The sequence below is a fragment of the Neolamprologus multifasciatus genome, chromosome 8, assembly GCF_963576455.1.
Source record: "Neolamprologus multifasciatus chromosome 8, fNeoMul1.2, whole genome shotgun sequence".
NCBI classification, from domain to species: domain Eukaryota; kingdom Metazoa; phylum Chordata; class Actinopteri; order Cichliformes; family Cichlidae; genus Neolamprologus; species Neolamprologus multifasciatus.
The window spans coordinates 6,404,640-6,411,128 of record NC_140446.1 but is presented as its reverse complement, the minus strand read 5'-3'; positions in this window follow the sequence as shown (position 1 = coordinate 6,411,128).

Here is a 6,489-nt window from a genome sequence, read left to right as displayed (position 1 = left end):
GGGTTTAGTCACTTTAATTCAGACTAAAGCGTTGTTATGATGGGGCTGACCTTTCCATTGTGTAGCGAGAACTCTCTGCTCTCATTAACAGAAGACTTGGTGGATGTGTTGCACAGGTGAAATGCACGACTTAGGGCTGTATTGAAATTATATCGAGTTAAACTCCTCCGTCCTTTTATTACATTTCTCTCAGGCTCATTTGTAGAGCTGCGGTTAGCCTCATCAGTCTCCATAGTGATAGCACACTAATCTTCTCAAGCCCTTTGTCGTTTTTCTATCCTCAGTAGTGCCTCCTTGATTGGTCCTGATGATTTTGAAACAACTTTCTGGATCTCAGTGTGAGAGGGAGTTTGCTGATGTTGGCAGGTTGTAATCAGGTCATTGAAATAGCTCACTGCTTAGACTGATACTCATAGGATGTTTTGACCAATGGGGGGCAGCAAAATCAAACTGTGACCCATTTTTTCCTACCCTTGGCTTTGCATGATGCCCTAACATGGTCATCTAAAACACACCGAAGTCCGTCCACCCAGCTTCTTTTTGCCATGTTTTCTTACGGTTCACCTCTTCAACCTCACGGGGGGGCTGGATCCTATCTCAATTGTTTTAAGCCAAGAAGCAAGTGCACCCTCAGCACGTCGCCAGTCTGCCTGGGTAGCATATAAAGAGAGAAACCAATTTAAATTCACATTCACACCTACAGCAATTAACCTAACCCCATGCATGTCTTTGGGTTGTGGAAGCAAGCCGAGATAACCCACCCACATGTGGATAGAAAATCCAAACTCCACAAAGAAATCAAATCCAGGACCTTCTTGCTGTGAGCCAACAGTGCTAACTGTGCTGGCCCTGTTGTTTATTTAAAATTTTTATTTGGATTTACTCAATTAGACCCCTTTTGAAGTTGGTGGCTCTGGGAGCATTTTTATCGCAGTTGCATGCCACTTACCATGTCTTGGCATAGCAAACTCTTAAGAAGTCTGTAATATTTTATTTGTTCTGATTGCACCAATTAGTACTCTACAGTCTATGGATGCACTTTTCTAATCAAACTTGATTGCATTGACTGAAGTCGTCATCTGTTGTTCAAATACGACCACTTCTGGCTCCTTAACGCCAACATAGTGGCTTCCAAAATGTTAAAATTGAGGCTTTGAAATGAGACTCAACAAACCAGTAGGTGGTGGCTATGTCCATCTATTCTATTCAGTCTATGGTTGATGCAACGTTTACAGAGCAATATCCTTCACCGATTCTCAGTCTACCCGTTCTTGAAGCTCTCTTCCATGTCCTGCCTCTTTAACTTGTAAATGTTTAATATGTTTTTAGTTGCCTTCTGGTTTTGAGTTAAAAAACAAAACAGCAGTCAGAGATTCAGGTGACAGCTCTTAGTGGGGTCATTTATGTTCTCATTCAGTATCTGTTATATGCAAATAGTATATTTGACTGTTAAGAAATTTATGGTTAAGTACAAATAAAGTGCATAGTACAGTATGTAATACTATTAATAAACTATAAAAAAAATAACAACGACTTGCTATAGTACTGCAAACATTTATAGGAAACTCAAGGCTTTTATTAAAGTCTTTAAGTTTTCATTTTTTTATAACTAGTTATAGATTTTCAAGAATATTAATATAGCGATAAATTGTAATATAAGGGCTTTCTTATGATAACAAACACTTTGTAAATACATAAATTTAAATTAAGCTCTATCTAAAGCTTTACCAAAACTGATGCAATGCAGTTGCTGGCCTCACCACATGTAAAACAAGTCAACTGGTCAGTTGGTTGCACTGTCTCCTCAAACATGAGGGCTCACATAACAAACAAAGCATCTGCGCCAAAGGTCATTCGAGAAGCAGGAGATCTGGGTTCAAATGTGAATTCTTGGTTCTGCTTTGACATTTAAAAAGAGGTTTTGCTACAGTGGTAATGGAGGTCCGAGAAAAGGTGGATGTATGATAGCTACTATTACACGCATCTTCCCTTATGAACTCAACTGTGCTGCTAATGGATGGTTTTTTTTATTTTTATGGGCTGTCTGGACCAGCCACACCCAAAATCCCCTTGCCTCCAAATGTGATCTAATCTGTCCGACTGCTGCTGCAGACTCCAAGCATCATCCAACAGCTACTTTAACATTGCAGAGCGTATTATGTTGTTATATGTATCCTTATCTAGTTTAGGTCCATTTGCAGTGTACTGTGTCGGATATCTGCCTTGTCAGTGTGGAGAGTGTGGAAGGAATGAAGCGTGTGTGTGTGCGTGAGGAAGAGAGAGATTTGCAGAGAGTATCAGACAGAGTGAAGAAACAGCCGGGGGAGACAGAGGCCATGTGATGTCAAAACAATAAGTGTACTTCTTAGTAGGGCTGGGCGATATGACCCAAAATTCATATCTCGATATTTTTTACCTGGACGGCGATATAAGATATATATCTCGATATTTTTTTTTTAAAGCCATAAAGTAAGAACAAAAAGAGAGTTCTTAGTCAAAGCTGTGTCCCAGATGTCACACAGGCACTTTTATTAACATAGAGCATAGATGTACATAAAATTTACTCAAAAATAAATTATGAGCATTTATTAAATAATAATGCTCCATAAATAAAAGAAAACAATGTTGTTTTTGTGCATAACAAAAAGCTCACAATTGGGCAGTCAAAATGTAAACTAAAAGACGCTGAGCATAGTAACAAAGACAGATTTCACAGCTGCTCTGTTCCCAACTTCTACTGCGTGACTGACAGCATTGAGTTTGAAATCCTCTTCATAACCACGTCTCTTAACAGGTGCCATTTATGGTCCTTATACACAGTAAGGTAATATTACGTTGAAGCACAGTACGTATCACTCCGCGAGGCTCCTCGGTAGCCGTAATGCTCCGACAATCCATCAAGCGGTGCAGCACCGTAGCTTACCAAAGTCGTACTAAAACATTTTTTAACAGATTGCTGAGCGCTGTGTACCACATAAAATCGGTTCGCGGCCATCAAGCACAACCAGAATTCATACTTAAGGCGCGCTGTCAACTTTTGAGAAAATGAAAGGATTTTAGGCTGTGCAGCCCCTCTGGGCTGCATGGCGTTATCGTGGTTAGCTAGCTAACACGTTGTCGGCGTCCAGCCCCACGCACGGGGCGATGCGCAGTAACTCGTTAACGGAGATTTGCCGTGTCCATCTTGTCGCTTCCTGCAGGTGAAGCGATGGGGGAGGAGGGGGAGTTGTGTTCAGTGAAGGAGGGGCGAGGCCAAGTAATGTTGCGTAAAGATGAAAGCGAATGAAAGAGAGGCAAACTTGCGGCTCCACAAGTATAGTTATAACGTAACATAGACTATATCGATATAAAGGTTATTGTCACATCTTATATCTCGTATAAAAATATATCGATATTTTTTAAAAACTCGATATATCGCCCAGCTCTACTTCTTAGACATGACAGTTGAGAGTCCCTGCGAGGGCTATGATGTGTCATTTATTTGTGTATTTAGTAGAGACCAACAACTGCTTGGATTTGCAATATTAACAGCCGTATTTGCAGATTTTTATATATCGGTGCAAACCAGAAATTTATTGGTCTTTAAATGTAATATAGTAATATTTATTATTGCATGATAAAGTTGATCAGAGTATAATAATCACTGCACGATAAACCAGATTTTTGGCTGCGAATTTACTCACACAGACTTAAATATTCCCAGCAGTTTACAGATTATAAAGGCAGCACTTGCTGTTTAAAGTCACATAAAGACTGCCAGGGAAAAATCTCCACAGGATTTCTGACTCCAGCTTCACTATCTCCAACTTTGACTGATGTTTGATGTTATTCTTGTGTTTGTACTGAAACTGTGTTATTGAAAGATGTTTCAGGCCTCAGTCACAGAGCCTTAGAAACCATTCAGTAACATCCTGGCAACCACAGGTTGCTAGATAAAAATGTGTATTCTCCAACTGGTTTGAGAGTGATTGCTGGGGGTTGCTGGCTGTCGCAAAGAGAGTGCTTTACCAATACCCTCTTATCGTAGCTTTGGTCAATAGCAGATTGTTGTAGTTTGCAGGAAAAATGCCATCTTGTCTGCAAACACTGGCCAACTTCTTGCTAAGCGGTACTCAAACCTGGAAAAAACTTAAACTTTTGGTTCTTGTTTATGCTTTGTGTTTCACTATGCCTCGGTGATTGACAAATTTGACAATATGTTAGTGACCAAAGCAACCACAAGAACGCTTTTGATGTAGTACCATGTAGCTCTTTGCAATCAGTTTCACCTAACGACTTTAGGGAATATCCATCTTTCCCCTAGTGACCTGTGGTTGCTAGGGATCCCCAAACCTGTATCTAGGCCTGTGTAACTGAAGCCTTAATGAATTACCTGACAAGTTGGTCATCCAGTTAATTCATTTATTTGAAACAATAACAAGACAGACAAACAAAGAAAAGGGACAAAGTGAAAAAAGATAGAAAAGTATGAAAATCAGTATGGTTTACAGCAAGCAACAATTCTGAATGACTTTCCATTAGGACCACATCCCCTCCACAAAAGTTACAGAAAGAAAGTTCCTACAGAAAGTTCTTGTATTTTATTTAAAATAAAGAACTGGATAGCTTACAGTATGAAGACTTTGTCTAAAATAAGTGTAGCCGAGCAGTTATCTGAGATGACACGTGCATCTGAATGATGTTATTTTTTATAAAACCCTGACTTCACGCCTAAATTCACTCAGATGTCGATGATGTGCCAAGTAAGATGATCTCTTACCTTTGACCTCTGCATTTTTTTTAATTCATTAAATGCCATGCAGTATTTAAGTCAAGATTCAGCAGCAGCATCTCAAGGCCTTATAGTCTTCTCTGATTGGTCAAGGTTTCCATTTATACCTTTTTTCATGTCCCTTGGTGTGTGAATTTTCAGTGTTCTCTGCATCTTTGACAAACTCAGATGCAGGCAGATACTGGTTGGACCAGTGCAGGAGTGCCACTTATTAACAATAGGACAACCGGCTCTCCTGTTGTTAGCGATGAGGCTTATCAGTCAGCAGATATCCTGGCTTTTAACACAAGTGGAGTTCAGTATTGTTTACAAGATATAAATCACTCTAATTCTAAGACTGGAGTACCTGAACTAATAGAAAAAAGAAAAAACAAAAAACTGTGAAGAAAATATGCATTTTTGTTTTATTGAGGCTCAAATTGGTATATTTGCTTTATCCTGCACTGATAACATACATTTTTCACATTGGCAGCTCATATTTGTGGGTGTGGTATTGTGGTTTGGGGAATTCAGTAATCTGCTTATGGTGTTGTTTTTGTTCTATGCTTGCTTTCTTCTGCAAACTAGGATTAAGAGTTAAAAAGTGCATGAATCAGCGATATTAAACTTGAAATATCATTGTTCCTGGAGTCGTAACGATTCCCGTTTCTGGCAAGTGGAATTCGGAATCACAGTGAGGTTGCATATCAAGTTAAAGATTTACTGCATCAAGTTTGATGTCCTTTCTTCAAACAGGATATTGTATCAGGACATAACTCAGGGCAAATGAGTGCTGTATTATAGAGACACTTAAATTTCATGAACAAGGTGGAGAGTTGTGCTCCAAATGGATTAAGGATACCACTCGGGATCATTTAGCGAGTCCCTGAAACTCCATGAGGTATATGTACACTAATGGAACATCAAATTATCTGATGCTTTTGTCTTGCTCTTGTAATCCTCACCCACCTGGTGCTCTGGTGGGGGCTGAAACAAACTCTAAGAATGACTTTAATCTATGTTCAGTGCCTAAACACTTTCCTCAGTTTCCTCTGGTTTGTGAGCAGGTGAAAAAGAGCATGTTTTTTGTTCTGACGTCCTTGCGTATGTTAAGCTCTATGAAGGAATGTTGCATTAAAAAATAACAAAACAGGAAAAACAAGCGAATCAGCTCGATAAAACCGGACATGATGATAATTTGAGTGCTGTGAAGAGTCATTATCAACAGGTCCTAGCTCGTTTTTTATTTAAAACTAATTGAGAATTAAACTAAATTTGACTTTTCAAGTCATTTTCACATTTTACATATACAGGGACTGCATTAGGTTGTTCGTGAATGCCACTCAAACTTCTAAATATTGTATTTTCAACAAGCCCACAGGAAGATATTTTTATCTGTGCTGTGCTGCCCCCAAGTGATCAGAAGAAGTGCAACTGATAGTATACAAAACCTTTATATTGCCAAATCTTTCACCAGCACATATAGACACCCACACAAAAGCCCAGCTCTCATGTTTGGATTACAGTCATACATGTGCACATTCCCTCGTGGTGACAGGAAACAGTCTCTGTGAATTTAATGTCTGCAAATTTGCTTCCGCTGCGTAACTAAAGCTGTGCAGGGACCTGGCTGTACGAAATTGATTTGCCAATAGAGGGAGCCAAACACCACAGTTGAATTATCTGTGGGCGTCATTGTTAACGACACTAAACAGCTTGTAATGCGCTTTTAAATATAT